The 16,263-nt window shown below is 37.5% G+C and overlaps 1 protein-coding gene across 1 annotated transcript in view; it reads left to right on the top strand.

Moving 5' to 3' along the window:
* Positions 1 to 1,859: 1,859 nt before the first annotated feature.
* Positions 1,860 to 16,263, top strand: part of esrrga (estrogen-related receptor gamma a) — a 170,419-nt gene continuing 156,015 nt past the window's right edge. Inside the window, exon 1 of the mRNA XM_084394318.1 lies at positions 1,860 to 2,059. The gene's annotated coding sequence lies outside the window, so the exon portion shown is untranslated. The remainder of the gene's footprint in view (positions 2,060 to 16,263) is intronic.

Genomic DNA, 16,263 nt, shown 5'->3' with positions numbered 1-16,263 from the left:
TGTCTTATATAGTTTTTATTAATATTTTTGTTTTAGTTGTTTTATCTACAGTTATATTTTAACCTGAATTTTGCCATGAAATTAGTAACCCAGGCTCATTTGCAAAACATGCCTTTAGCCACATTTCTGTAAAATGGTATGCTGTTTCATGCAAGTTTTGCAACAATTTCAAAGTGAAATTTCCAGGGACTGGCGCTAAATGTATATTCAGTTTTATCCGAAACAGATGGCATGTTTTATTACGTTGGTTGTTGCATGCATTCACGAGGCAGTTTGTAAATTAAGTGTCCGATGAGTTGCGCTAAAAAAAGGTATATGCTAATAATCTACCACCTATACTAAATCCTAACCTAAATTTAACCGATCGTGGTAACAAAAGAAAATTTGAAATAACACATTTGCAGAAGCAACCATGCCATTTTAGCTTGCTGCTACAAGTCTACAAGCTTGTTTATCTTGACTCCTGTTTCACGGGACCCGTACCCGATGTCACAAATGCAGTGGGTGAGTTAACAAGCAGGTTTACTACGTCAGAAAAGCCATGCATAGTATTGTGGAAGAAACTATGCAAAAATAAGTCTTGATTAATTAATAATCTGCCCCTGTAATGATCATTTGTGTGAATAGGAATACAAGTTGTTGGTGTTTTAGAGCCATTAGTGTTCATTTCAGCTGGAAAATGCAGTGAATTGTATGCATAGGTGTTCGTAATTTTGCAAAAATTATATATGCATGTTTTTCCAATGAGCTTTTGTCGGACAATAGCCATAGAAACTGACATAGCGATAAGAAACAAAACAAACTTGCCCTCAAGTCATTCATAGCATGTGTGACTTTTCTTTTCCATATAATCATGAGTCTTCTGACTACTATTATACAGTATATGCTATCCAAGTATTCTGATGCCATACAGTCATCTGAGAAACAGAGTGAAATTATCAAACTTGCCATGTTAGGATGCACTGCACCAGTTTTGAAAGTATTCTAAACAGAATTGTTTTTCATTTATCAGTAACAAGATAATATGCCGAATTTTGAGCTCTATGGCAAAAGAGTTTTAGTGAGTAATATAATGATTTTTGTGTCCATTTTGTAGCTTGGCCCCTGCTTACTGTATGATATCGCTGTATGGAAAAGAGCAGCGTGAACATGCATCAGAACGTCTCCTTTTGTGTTCTGCACAAGAAAGCTAGTCATACAGGTTTGCAACAACATGAGGGTGAGTAAATGATGACAGAAGTAACCCTTTTAATGTCTATTTAGAGCAATGATTTTTCTCTAACAGCCCATGTTGTAAATGCAGTGTTGCATATTATGTAGCAATACATGCACATATTGCTCAAACATAGTCAGCTGCTGTTTTATTCGAGAGTTAAAGTCTCCGCTCAAATCCTGCGTTGTGAGATGAGCAGGAAAGCTGGAGAGGATTCCCAGAAATGTGAACCCTCTTGAAATAGCTGTTTGTTTGTTTGTTTATGGAAGTCTGGTTTTTGGGGAGGTTGAACAATCAACATTTTTCACATGAGACAGGCATACATCAGGGACCACAGATCCCAGAGGCTGGTGACAGTTAGCTCCCTAGTCCGGAGATCCAGGCTCCCACTTCCTTGAAACGTGATGCTTCTGCTTTTCAGTAAAGCGGCTCTTTTCTGCCGGCTTGCAATAGGAGATCAGCCGGCGCTGTGTACTAGTACACAAGCAAGAGGGAACGAGCCGGTCAGCTTGCCCAGCAGCCTCGTCTCTCTCTCCCTCTCTCTCTCTCTCTCTCTCTCTCCCTCTCTCTCTCCCTCTCTCTCTCTCTCTCCTCTCGCTCTCTCTCTTTCCTCCCTCCTCTTTCTAACCCCCACTTGCCAAGCTAGGGTCCTGCTTAATGATTTTGAGAGAAACACACAGCCCCTGATTCAGGCTAGCTGAGGGAAAGCAAGCAGGCTTTTTTTGTGTGTGTTTGTGGTCGCTGCACTGGGAAAGGGGAGGAAAAGCGAGAGGCAGCCGGCGGGCGGACGTCCTTGTCCTTGAAAAACTGCACCAGAGAACTCTTTGAGGGAAGCCAGGATCCAGCGTAAGTAAGGCACACCTCTGACGGGGAGGGACAGAGGGGTGCATGGGAGACCTGCTGCTCTGTGTTGACCCGCCAGGCTTGACTGAGCCACGGTGGTTCTGGATATGTGGCGCTTGGTTCTTTAAATGCTTAATGCTTTTGACAGGGGATTAGGTGAAACATAAAATGCCTTATGTCTCCGAAAAAGCCTGCCAAACTTTGTTCTGTGAAGCTTACGCTCGGTTGTAGTACAAAGCCGGGTAATCTCTGTTTCTCTGCGAACTGAAGCATACTGTCACAACATTGTAGTGTGTAATGATTTAGTTGTTTTATTTTGTGTTATAATAGGACTAAAGACAGTGGGTTACATTCTCGTGTAAGGACTACCTGCTCGTAGGCCATGATTTAATTTGTACACAATGGAAGTATCGCTTAAGATTATGCATCTTTCACATCATGGCAGTGATTTTGCAGACACAATACAAAACACGCAAATGTACGCTTGTTACAATCCCACTGTATTTATGTAGAGCATGAGGGATTTCATCGTAGCTCTGTGCCTGCTCTGCTAGCCAATCCAGGTCAGCCAGTCAATAATTCCCACATACTTGCAATACTGAAAATTTGACACCAGCTAAAGAGGCTTTTCTGATCATGTTAGTACTTACGTTGTACAACCAGACAGGCTTGGATGATTTTTTTTTTTTTTTTGGAGGAATATACTCGCACCCTGTTTGCTGTGTATGCATCACTCCCTAATTGATACCCGAAGCTTTCTGAATGTGGATCGTCTATTAATACACACATCAGTGATGCCTGCCACAGCTCTGCCGCATGTTTGCAATAAAAACTACTGATCCACTGTCTTGTCATTTCTCTATATTGTCTAGTGGTTCTACTTGTGAACATCAAAAATAGACGGCAGTGAATAAAAAAGTGTCGTTGTGCAGATGTACAGGTATTTGCTTGTGATCCACAGTATATCGGTACCATATCGGTTATGCGTCGATATTGGAGTGTTTTTTTTTTTTTTTTTGCACATTTCTCCTATTTTTACATTTATTTTACCTTGGCCATCACCTAATGCTCAAAATAATCTTTAGCAATCAAATTATTTAATAACACAGTTAAATGTATTCTTTAACAAATGTCAAAATAAATATAAAATTTTGGACTGATAGCAATCACTAAGTTACGTGGTCTAAATGTATTTTTATATGTATATATCTCATCTTTGGAAGACGTAGGACCATACAATGTTTGTCCAATCATTGCATGGTACAATTTCCTACCTGCCTGTCACCGTATGTATTTTCATACCTCTGTGCACCCTGCTCACACAGACATCACACGTCATCAGCATGTTTCATGCTATGCAGAGTTAGACAGACGTCAGTCACCAAGTACTGCGAAAAACATTGCATAATCTTAACTGTTGAACTTAAATAGATTAATCATAATTAAAGTTACAAAAGCTATTTAGTCAAGAATAGTGAGTGATTTCCTTGTCTTTTGTTGTTTGATGAACATTAAAAACAGACATACAGAATATTAGGCAGCTGTCACTTTAAGACATAATGCACAGATCCAGTACACTGATACTGATACACATGCATCTTGACTCTGAAGAAGACGCATGGGCGTCGAAACGTTAGTCGTTTTGCACCAATAAAAATCACTTAAAACGTTGTGTGCTCCGGTCCTGCTCCTTGGTCCTAGCTAGACCTTGGCTCTTCTCTTTTGTTTTTTACTGATACACATGCGTTGTCTTTCTCAACTATTTACGTTCACTTAAAGGTACAATATGCAAGAATTTTGCATTAAAATATCCCATAATCTCAAGGCCAGTGTTATATATTTTGTTAAGTTGATTACTTACAATATCCCAAATGTTTCCAACTATTTTTAAATCGTGAAAAAAATGCGATTTTAACCAAGGAAACGGGGCGTTAGAGCAGGGGGGAGCTGGGAGTCGCCAGTCAATTGCATCATATCCGCGTTACCCTCGGTTTCCGCTCGTACTGCCAGGAGTCCTGGACAAATGCGGAAGTAGTAGTTGTAGCGTCTATCAAGTAACAAACGTTAGCTTGATTTGTGCAGTCGTTATGGAACACAATTATTCTTTACCGATTGCAGCTGGTTCTGTCGACAAAGTATGCTTAATTTTATATTTTCCAAATGTAGCATTCGGTAATAGTTATGTTTATGTAAGGAAAGTATTATTGCTTTACATTTGTGTTTAGTTTATTGACATTGTGTATCACGTCTGGTGTTTATGGCCATGTAAATAAATATAGCATGTGTTATACATAAAGATTAATCAGTATTTTGGCAAATGATGTGGGTATGTTCGAATGTACTTTTACAACAATTGTTTAGAACACGTAAAACTGCGCCGCGCTATCACAACAATGAATTCGACATACATCTACAACAATACAGTAACATCTATGATAACCAATGTAGTATTAAACCTTACTTTCATTTTAAGTCAGTCAGGAAGGAAGAAGACAGGGGTCGGCGTGACTGGGACTCATACTTTATTAAAATAAAGCAAAACAAACAAAAGTCGCGCACAACGCGCATTCACCGTGGCAACCGCGACGGCACAAAACAGTTCAAAAATGAGAGCTCGGATCCACCGGTCTTCAGTCTCTCTCTCATTCCAGCGCGCGGCTTATAAGCGGTCTCTCCACGCGGATCACAGCAATAAGACACAGGCGTTCGTCATTTGCACTTGACCTACTTGCTCGTCTCTTCTCTCTCCCATTACAGACCGCGCTGAACCACGCCCCCCTCGCCACAAAAAGCATTGCATTATAAAAAAAAACTTAACCTCATCCATGAACATGATTTTTCGATTCCCGTCTGACTGATTTACATCCACGGTGGAGTTTAAAACGACAGTTCCCATCATTCCACGCTCCTTCACATCGTCATCAAGCTACGCCGTTGTTGTTGTTTGGAATGTAGCGCCCTCTAGAGGCAAAAAAAATCCTGCATATTGTAGCTTTAAGACATAACTGACTGTTTGCTAGGCACATTTTTTGTGTGAATTTGTCCATTCAAGCGCAATTCTTTTTGTGTACGCGCTTTGGATGAGTACACTCACAAATCTTCTCACAGCGCGAGCGCAAGTTCTTTCGTGTCTTCTTGTGCTTGAATGTTTAAAATGGCAAGGCTTAAATGAGTTTAGTTTAAACATATATACATACGGCACTCGCATCGAACAAAGTTTAGGGGAAGCCAAAATGTGTATCCATCGACAGAAACATACATTAGCTTAACTCTGTCTGTTTTACGTGTTGTTATTTTCAACAAACCATATTATAGATGCGTATGCGTCAACAGATTTGAGATGAACCATGGTGCAAGTGCGTGCCGAACTATGGGTGGAGAATGGTACAGTTCGACTTTTCTTTTTACCGAGAACCGTTACACCCCTAGCAGGCAATGAAATGATAGCCTGACTACGTCAGACTTCGTACTTCCGCTCAATTTCAGTTCGCTTCTGAACTCAGTCTGAGATATCGACCTGTCTTTCAGTTTTCCTCCGGCCTCAAAACAGCCGGCCAATCAACGAACAGAGGGCGGGCTGAGAGCGGTGACGTAGACGCTGATTGTACCGTGGATGCGTAGTTTTACTTCACATAATCTGCAAAAGTCGTTCACAGCCATGTTCAGTCCGGTATTTCGCTCGATGGTTTTGTTTTCGCATCATACATGTGTTTACAGTTGAAGTTCAATGCGGCTGAGTCGGCGCATAACACACTTCTTAACCAAACGTTATGTGATTGGCTTACGGGTAACCAATGATTTTAAACTTCAGACAAGCGCCCCCCCCCCCCCCCGCGAGAAAGAAAACGCTTTTCTATTACGCCCTTCCAGACTCTGTCTACGAAGCAAAGCGAAGTAGCAGAGTTTGGTATTACCAGGCTAATGAAATGATATCTGTGCTAAACTTATTTTTTGCCTCTAACTCAATTACAGGTGACTGTAATCGTGCAATTTACCAATTTAATTAAAGACATTTTTTAGTCACCTCTCGTGAAATTTGGTCGTATATGCAATTTACTCGCATTGTAGAGAGTTGTTTTTTGAGCACTAAATAGGCATATTAGAATTAGAAATAGGATCATTTGACACTGAAGATTGGAACTGAAAATTCAGCTTTGCTACCACAGGAAGAAATATTTTTAAATATTTTAAAATAGACAGATAATTGTAATAAAAAAGTAAAAAAAAAATAATATATATATATATTACAATATTACAGTTTTTACTGTATTTTTGATCAAATAAATGCAACCTTGGTTAGCATAAGATATGTCTTTCAAACTTTTGAATGGTAATTAACAATATATATATATATATATATAGAGAGAGAGAGAGAGAGAGAGAGAGAGAGAATTATTTTGATATGGATTCAAGACTTGAGTTTATATACTGATTATCTCTGTTCCTGTAAAAGATCTATTTACTGCTAATCCTCGGTTTGCTTTTCAGTGCAAAAGGCCTCTGAAATCCTGTAGACTTTGAGCAAAGATGATCTTCTGATTAGTATTCCACTGTCATAATGTATCCGTCAAGTTTACAAGATCACCCTCTTCCCAATGTATTCTGGAGCATGGTACACAGCATGTCGCTTTAGTTCAGCAGGATTTGACTCTGGAGTTGCAAGAGTAGCCTATGCATTAATTTCTGAACACTGAGGTCTTTTGATTTCCTGTGAAGCTGGGGATCCACATAACATGCGGTTACTCGTTCGCATATGCGTCAATTCATTATCTTGAAAAGAGGTATTTAGATTGTTAATCCTGGGGATTAACACACTGAATTAAGAAATGTGGATTACCTTGCACCCACTACCATAAACGCTGTGGCCGAGATATTCCTGTCCAAGTTACTGAGTATGGAGTCAATTATTATTGTTAGTTTTTTTAATTGTGTGAGATGTGTAGATATACTATGGTGCATTTTTTAGCTGTAATAATAATAATAGTATTTTTTTTAAATGTGAGATGTTTATTTGAAGATGAAATGTGTACCGGTATTATTTATTTATGTTTCAGTTTGATGATTTAAGACATTTTTGCCTCTAGATTATCATGGAAGGCATTTTTAACTCAGAGTTTGTTGTGTGGCTAAGGTGTGATGGTGTTTTTAACTTTCAGCCTTGTGAGAGGCCAGTTTGAAATGTGGCTTCCTAGAGGAAATTAATCTTCTATGGTTTATTAGTGGAGGCCACACTCTGAAGTATCCTTCACCTTTTGAATAATTAACAAGCAAGCTAAACAATGTGGTAGATGGATGCCATAAATCTGAAGGCCGTGGAGGAATACTCCAGCATTCATAAGGAGTCTCAAGCGATCTAAACAACGGTGAAATGAGATGAATTAATTGCGTTGTTGCTTTTGGCATCTGCAATCTTAACGTTACTTGTAAAAAAAGACCCATCAGTCCAGTCAGCCCCTTTCCATATCCTCTCTCCTCATCCTTGGTGGATGGCTCCAGTGTTTTCTTTAAGACTAAGAGCTTTGTGTTAAAGCTACTCTCAAATTCTCGACAGATCGATACCTATAGATCCTCTAATTGGAAGCCATTAGTTATGGGGTTTATAAAGCTAGTAATTATTGTGTGTAATCTTGCAGAAAATTAAATTTGGAGTTGTGTACAGTGTATTGGAGAGAAGTTTTTTTTCTGCTGCATTTACTATCTGTCAGGTACTGCACGGCCCTACTTTTTCATGTGCAGAGCCAACTTTAGTTTTTCTAGCATAATATACAGCATTTATATGGGAAAGCTGAATAAGAGGAAGCTGTTTCGGGACTAGGCTTTATGAAAGAATGAGTAAACTGGGGTCGAGTTTTTTTTTTTTTTTTTTTTTTTTTTTTTGTAACAATGTAAAAGTATTTACAATTACTTTTGATCAATTTAATGCATCCTTGCTGAATAAAAGTATTAATAAAATCATACTGACCCCAAACATGTAAAGGGTGTAGTGTACATACTGAGTAATACTGTAGGCATCTGATATGTATGTTAAATATAATAATTGTATTTTGGTCTGTATGACACTCTATTCTGATATGATTCTGATTCTGGTTATGTCATGGACTTGCGTGTGGACTTAACCAAAAATACTTTTTATGCTCTTTATTTTATGATTTTTTATATCATAATGCAGTACTCATAACATGAATATATTCAGTAGAGGAGATTCATTGTCTGTTTGGGAGTTAACAGCGATAAAGTGAATATCTGAATATAAAATCGTTGCAGTGGATGAGATGATGACAGTGCCTAAGGCAAACACACACACACTTGTTAAAATGAAGGAAAACTAGAACTGCTGCATGAGTGTAATTCTGGTGGTTCTTTAATTTTACTTGTTATTTATTATGTGTGTCTGTTTGTCAGATTAATTGAAAGTAATTTAAAATGCTTTAAAAGTAATGTTTTGTGTTCAAGATGAATTGCGTCTGATTGGCGAATTCTTAAGGACGTATGTGCTTAAAATGGAAGTGTATGGGCAGTCTAAGGAATTTAATGCAAACCATTTAGCATAAATGTTTAAGCTCATATTTTCATAAAAGCACCAATACAAGTTCTTTCGCACACAGAAACATGTTAATTAAGATGCATAGGTCCCACATTCATGGAATCCTGGAAATACTGTATCAGGGGATTTTTAATTGGGTATTTCCAGTGGATTGTGGATTATTTTTTATGTTTTTCTAGAAATATTTTGGCTAGAAATAGATTTTTTGTAAATGCAAACTCTATTATATATATAAAGTGCAACAGTAAAAATCATGGAAAATTTTAAATGCATAGAAATTAATTGGTGAAAACACTGGTGCTTTTTAAATGGTCTTAATCACCCCAAATGTTACCCAACCTGTAATATTCTTGTAAAGTTTAAGTTTAATAATTCCCAATGCAATCCTGATTTTGTTTTGTTGTGGCAAGTAAAGTAGTCTAAATTCAATGTGAATCAACGTTTAATCAAAGGATATGTTTTCATGAATATTACCTGTTAATGCATAGACCCAGAGAGATGTGTGTAATCAAAAAGTATCTCAATGATTACCAAAATAGCAGCAAGAGACCACTTTGAAAGTGGTGCACAATTGCCATACAACAATAGGATCAAATGATATTGTGTCTTTAACATTCTGGGCATGTTGTTCACCAGTCTAGATTTAGAACTGGACCACAAACAGAAAGCATTGCACCTGGTACAGTGTGCCTGCATGAACACCTCTTTTAAAATAGCTCTTGTTTTTGTGTGTGTGTGTGTTTGGGAGTATCACCTAAAAAAGTTAGGTCCGTTAGCTTAGCTTCACGCATGGTATTTTCAGCGTAAACTAACCAGGGTGATATGCAAAACACCTTTTGTTTAGCTGTGTAAATGAAAATTGCTAATCAATTTTACCCCTTATTTCATGGCCTGTGGTTTCTGCCCCACCCCCACCAGCTGGTTAATCATGCACAAGCTGAACACTTCATTACCCAGGACATGTTTGCCCCTTAGCGCTTTCTCGCTAGTAAATTAGTTCTTTCTATTTATACAGGTAAGGCAGGTCAGAGGTCTCCGGGTTGCAAAAGGTAAAGGGATGAAATTAATATAGCGCCAAGCTCTTCTGGCTGAGAGCCTCCCAGAAGAAAAGCCCTCCAACTTAAACAGTTTCATAAGGAGAAATGAATTGGCACTGTAGGAGTGCGGCTCTTTTTGTTCTAGCCTCAGATTGGTCCTGCTGTGTTCTTTCTGTGCTGCACTGCGTGTCCTTTGAAGCCATGAGCTCAAATCTTGGAAGCCTGTTTCCTACCCAGTGCCTGTCCTATCTGCCTCCGCACCTTTGTCCAGGTTGTTTTTGCGGTTTCATCACGTTTCTTTTGTAGCTGCATTGAAGTGATTCACTATTTTGCTCTTCCTGCAAAGAGTACTTGTGAAAATTGAGGGAGGACCCCAGAGATTTGAGAGAGCAGTGTTTTATCTCCATGTAATCCCAGAGTGACAGTGTGTCATCTGTATGACGAAGCTAGTCGAAGTCCAGGGAGCTTCATCTGAGCTTTGTAGGGGATGAGGCGAAACGGATCCATTTCACAGGTGCTCTGGACTGAGGTATGCATCTTTTAGGTTTTGTTGACCTTGTCGCGTAATGGTCACGTTTGGTGTTCTTGCAACCTACTTAGAAACGGTAACTCTCCTTATGCCCCCAAACCATTCTTTTTTTGATTGTTTTTATGTCAGGTGCTACAACCAAATAGTTGTATGTATATATACTGTAGTTGTACCACATGATATGGAAAGTGTACCTACCACCTACAGTATACTTAAAATCAGCAGTTTTTTCCAGTATTCGAGAGAGATCTACAAAACTTTTCACTCTGCCACAAGGATCATTTGGTGTTCTCTGAATGGTGCATTGTCATGTTTACTGTTATTACCTTGTCAATTCATAATGAAAGAGCCATGTATGCAGTTGTGCCACCCTGACATTTGAGAATAAAATATACAAATTGCTGGACTAAAGTTTTTCAATTATCTCAACAGCTTTTAAACTACTGATATTTGTAAAATTAGTTTATATGAAAGGTTTCATACCAAAAATAATGCCATAGTATTTATTTTGTATTATTAAGACACCATTTTAAATCATTTTCTTAGTCTATTCATTTGTTTGGGCAGTTGCACCTGACATTTTGGGGGTTTAAGATAACAATATGTATTATTTAAATATACTAAAAATTAATTTAAACTAAATAGATTTTATAGAATAGTGATATATGTCATCATGAATTTATTAAATTATTTTAAAAGGAAATAATGCACTTGGACACAAAAATATGCATGTCATGTACATTGATCCAAAATTATTTTTTTTTGCACAATTTGTCCAAAAATATATTAATTTAACTATAAATTATTTATTTATTTAATGATAGTACCATTATTATTACTAAATTAAAGCATTAAACACAATAAAATTACTATTGTAATCAGGGTCCGAAATTAACACCCGCCAAGCGCCAAATGCGGGTAGATTTCCCGTTTGGCGAGTAAATCTCAAAAGGCTATCCGCCACACTGGCGGGTGACTGACCGCGCGCGCGCACTCACTCACTCACTCACTATTCAAAGCGGCCAAAGCGTCAACTTTTTGACAAGCGTCCTTGACAGGGCAGCCAGAGCTTCTTTGCAGCTCAAGTCGGTGGCGGTGTGTACGTACAGTTAACGCTCTCTATCTGTTGACGGCGCTGAGGAAAAAGGATATGTGAATCTCCCGCCACTGGAAGAAGCGGTGGGCGTGCACCCATCTAAGCCGTGCAGAACGTCTTCAGCACTCGCGGATCGTGCATACGTTACTCCGCCGCTGGCCAGGCTGCTTCTGCTTTACACACCATGGCAGTTCTTTTCACGCAATACTCGTTCCCTTATCTCTGAGGGAACCGAGGTTACGTAAGTAGAACCGAGTACGTTCTGCCTTCCCTTCCACATGAGTCAGGTAACAAAACTGACATAAATGTTTTTATTTCACCCCAATGATAGTAATATTTCATACATTTCGCTCATTTTGATCAATATATAATTTTTTTATTTTTTATTATAAATTTCAAATTTTTCTCTGGACAATTCTTTATGTTTGTATTTGTATTCAACATAATAGGCCTACCTTATTATCTCAATTAAATGTACTGAAATGAGTGACAAAAAAAAAGGATGTTTATTATTTTGGCCGGTAAAAAATATGCTTGGCTGGTGGATTTTTTCATCTACCAGTCCCTGTGGCAGGTGAGCCAAAAAGTTAATTTCGGACCCTGATTGTAATAAGTCACTGTAAAAAAGTATTTAAGTTAAAAAAAAGGCAATACAACTGTAAAATTACAATGCTATTATTAATGGCTGTCTTAATTTCCTCCTTCTCATTAACCATGTTATTTTGGCAGAAAACTGCAGGGAGCCCATAAAGTTTCTCTTTGGTTGACAACAGCTTGTTTAGGGAAGATGGTTGCCGCATGTTGCATTCTCAAATGCACGTTAGAAGTGACCCAAACTCAGAGTTGATGCAGAGATGGAGTTTGTGGAGCAGCAATTATTGCTGAGACGCTGAAAACACTGGAAAATGAACTGCTCACAGAAGACAGAACGCAGTACACACAATGCAAATATTTAATTAAATAGATTGATAATTGCACTAAGCCAGGTCGTAGGGGTGGGCGATATGGCAAAAATATATCACGATTCTTTTTTGCATGTTGGTTTTACTATTTTACAAGTGACTGAGCATTACAGCCGAACTAATGTCCCTATTTTAAAAACAAAGCCTTACAATAGTGGTTCTCAAGGGGCGCGTTCAGAGAACAACGGGGGGCGTTGGAAGAAAGATTTTTGAAAGGGGGGCGTTCAGGTGTTCACGAGTTTAAATATATAATGCAAATTTTTGTTCATTTACTTTTATTCATTTTAAGCATTTAGTAATTTATTTGTAATAAACACTTTTAGTGGGTTATTTAAAAAGTGTTAGGACTATGTATATGTTAAATTATGTTGTAAAACATATGCGCAGAGCGTGATGTCATATTGTGTGCGCACGCGCGTCTATGGTGCGCGTGAAAGAATACGTCAGCAGCGCTCAAAAAATAAAAAAAAACCTTAGTCCGCAGCCGCTCTACTCCTGACCGCAAGTCTACCGTCAGTGTTGTTGGCAGGCACTAGGCAGGTTTTTTGTGTTCATTTCTATTGCATTACGATTGAATTCAGTATCAATAATGTCAAAAATAAGATGTGCAGTCAAGTTCGGGTGTGTGTTTATTTGCTGTTTAAATGAGTGTTCTCACCGATACGCTTGTTGTGATTCTTCTTCCAGTTTAATGCGACATGTAGCCTAAGCTATGTATCGTTACTTTTGCAACGACTCTATTATTTTTCCAGTCATAGACCAGTGCTCAAGCACTGACTAGAATCCAACGCTGACAAGAATCAGCATTCACATGCTCAAAAATGTGTTTCGCGCTGACAACAATCCGGTGGTGCCTAGAATCCAGCGCTGACTAGAATCACGCAGCGGAGGAATGGAAAGTTGACAAGCCATTAAAACGTATTGACTGAAGAAACAATTATATTTTTTCAAATATTTTCAATAAATCATGTTCCCATTCACTCCAGTGACGAATTTTAAAATTAAACTAAATTCTTTTTAAAAGGTAAAACCTTTACATTTTTAGGCATTAACTAATTCCATACCCTAATGCCAAAATGTTTTCTTTGTTCACCAAGTAATTTACTGGTCAGACATTATTGTTAACTCGCAAGACAGTAAGGAGAAAATGACAATTTGATGGATAATTTAAATATATTCTGCAATCACATTTTGGTAATGTATTCATTCCGCCATCACATCTGAGCGCGAAACGCTGCTTAGGTAGTTTCAAGATATAATTAATAATACAATAATAATTTTATTGTTCATATGTGTTTATTCTTGTTAGAAGATTTTTTTTTTTACTGATTATGAACACAAATTAATCACAACAAACCAAATTGTAATTGTATTAATTATACCATTGATGAAAACAAGCTGATACCAAGGTATTTTAGGCCTACAATTCTAACATAATTTTTCATGAAAAATCATGATTGTATTTATTTATTTTTCGAAAGTAAGGTTAATGTAAGCAGCTTCTTGCAATTCTCTCCTAAATGCGTAATAAAACCTAAGTGCAAACATTACCGCTTTAATGACTGTCCTTTATTTTTCAGTGCATTTGTCATATGGCTATTACTGTCATGGGATTAATATTATAACTATTATTATGTAGTAGTGTAATGTAGACAGACACAACTAAAAGAGGTTTGAATTTTTCTTTAATTTGCACACTGAATATGGGTTGGAGCTTTTAATTTTGAACTCTCAAAGTGCACCAGATTCATGAATTTAACATTAAAATGCACAACATTTTCTTAAGGGGGGGCATGCCCCCGAACCCCCCTAGAAGTCCCAAGGTCCACCCACCACAGATTTTCCAAAAATCATGCGAGAAACACTGGTATTGCTATGCCAATGCAGTTTATAGCTTGTTTTTTTTGATTAATCACTGTGGAGTATAGTTCGATTGTATTAATAAATTACAATTTTGTATTCATTTCATCTGTTAACTCTCACTCGTTCCTGCTCGCTCATTAGTTTGGGGGTGGGGGGCAGTCAGGGACCTGGATATTGGATAGGGGGTGCTGGCCCAGAAAAAGGTTGAGAACCACTGCCTTACAAGGTCATAACATAAAAAAGAATGGCAAACATTTAGGCCAAAGTTGCGAAAATAAAAATCTTTGTCATTATTTTTTATTTATTAAAAAATAGGAACAAAGATACACATTACATTTATAAATATACAACTTAATATACAAATAAAATAATCAGTGCTTTATTTTTTCATCTACAGGTATATTTAACAGTAGCATTCAAGAAAGAAATTAAATGAACAAATATACAAATAAAACACTACATAGACTTCACTTTATAAATTATACATTGATTCTTATTAAAGCTACAATTAAAGTTTTGTCAAGAGCAGTGAGTGATTTTCTCTTTGTTTTATGTTGTTTTATTAATATAAAAGGAATAGTTCCCCCAAAAATGAAAATCTCTCAAGTTGTTTTAAAATTTTAAATACATGTCTTTCTTCTGTTGAAAATAAAAGTTATTTTTGAAGAATGTGGGTAACCAAACAATTGCTGGTCCCCAGGGACTTCCATAGTTTATGTTTTCCTATGGAAGTCAATGGGGACCAGCAACTGTTTGGTTACCCACATTCTTCAAAATATCTTCTTTTGTGTTCAGCACAAGAAAGAAATTAATACAGGTTTGGAACAACTTTAGAGTGAGTAAATAATGACAGAATTTTCATTTTTAGGTGAACTATCCCTTTAAGGACAAGCGGCAGCATGTTTACTATTAGGCTACTGTCACTTTAAGACCGGCGCACATCTAAAATACACACATGTCACACGCATCAGATTTTATCTTAAATGTTTGCTTTCACTTTAGACATAACCAACTGTGTAAACCTGTGTATTTGACAGTATTAGCACAATAACACTCGAAAAATAACTTAGTCCAGTTATCAGACACTGTTTGACAGGCTTTTAGTGCCTGTGGGCTTCGGGTGTTTGCGCGTTTAGAAAAGTGCATGTTAGAACAGCGTATCGGCACGCGAATGAAATGTTTAACCGGCAAGGCTGTAAAGCACATGCAAATAATGAACTTTTGTGAATTGCAGTGTCCCGTGAGTATTATGCTGCGTCTGCGTTAACATGTGATGTGAATGTACGTCGTGTTGTACAGTATGTTGAGACGAAGGTGCCAGAACTGCAACTGATAGAATGCACTGTAGCACTATAATACAATATTTCTTCAAAAGGAGGTTATGGAGACATTTTAATCGTCCCCGTGCAAAAATCGTGATATCGCACACTAGGGCTGCACGATATTGGAAAAAAATTACATTGCGATATTTTTTTCCCAACGATATATATTGCGAGCCATCAATCCAGGCTAAAGCCATTCCATGATATTAATAATTTCACTAATAAGCAAGCTTCATTACAAGTGACAAAAAGGTCACTTAATATTTTATTCCAAAATTAGAACATATTTCTGTCAGAATTCGGTGAACGTTCTACGCAATCCAACGTGGCGGCGCTCTTAACAGATGTTTGTTTGTTCATTAGGCTATAATTCCTCAAAATAAGTAAAAAAATCGTATTCTCTCTCTCTCTCCCTCTGTCTATGTTTTCGATTCTGATGCAGTGTCCCGTGAGTGTTATTCTGCGTTGATGCAGTTCATGTAAACGGCACCTAAAAGCTGTCACAAAGAACCAGCAAAAGTAATGATTATGAATATGTAAAATATTTCAATGAGACATTTTAATTGTTTATTAATAAACAAGTGTTTTCTGTGTCGGCTGCAAAGATGAAGTTGACGATACTGACTCGTGATCTTCGCAGTAGTGAACGCGCCGGAGAGAAATGCACATTTCATACGGATTACATAGTTTTATTTTGTTTTGAATGGTTCTGTTTAAAAGTAGAGATTTCTGTAGATAATAGATATATTTCTATTTTTTTTTTAGGTGTGTGAGGCGAGTAGGCTACCTTATACGCTAAGTTTAGGTTCATGGATGATAGCTTAAGCTCCAGTTCAGGCGCTGGCGCCTCCGTG

This window comes from Rutilus rutilus, assembly GCF_951802725.1.
Source record: "Rutilus rutilus genome assembly, chromosome: 21".
Lineage (NCBI taxonomy): Eukaryota > Metazoa > Chordata > Actinopteri > Cypriniformes > Leuciscidae > Rutilus > Rutilus rutilus.
The sequence above is the reverse complement of the archived record's forward strand: the minus strand, read 5'-3'. Positions and strand labels throughout refer to the sequence as shown.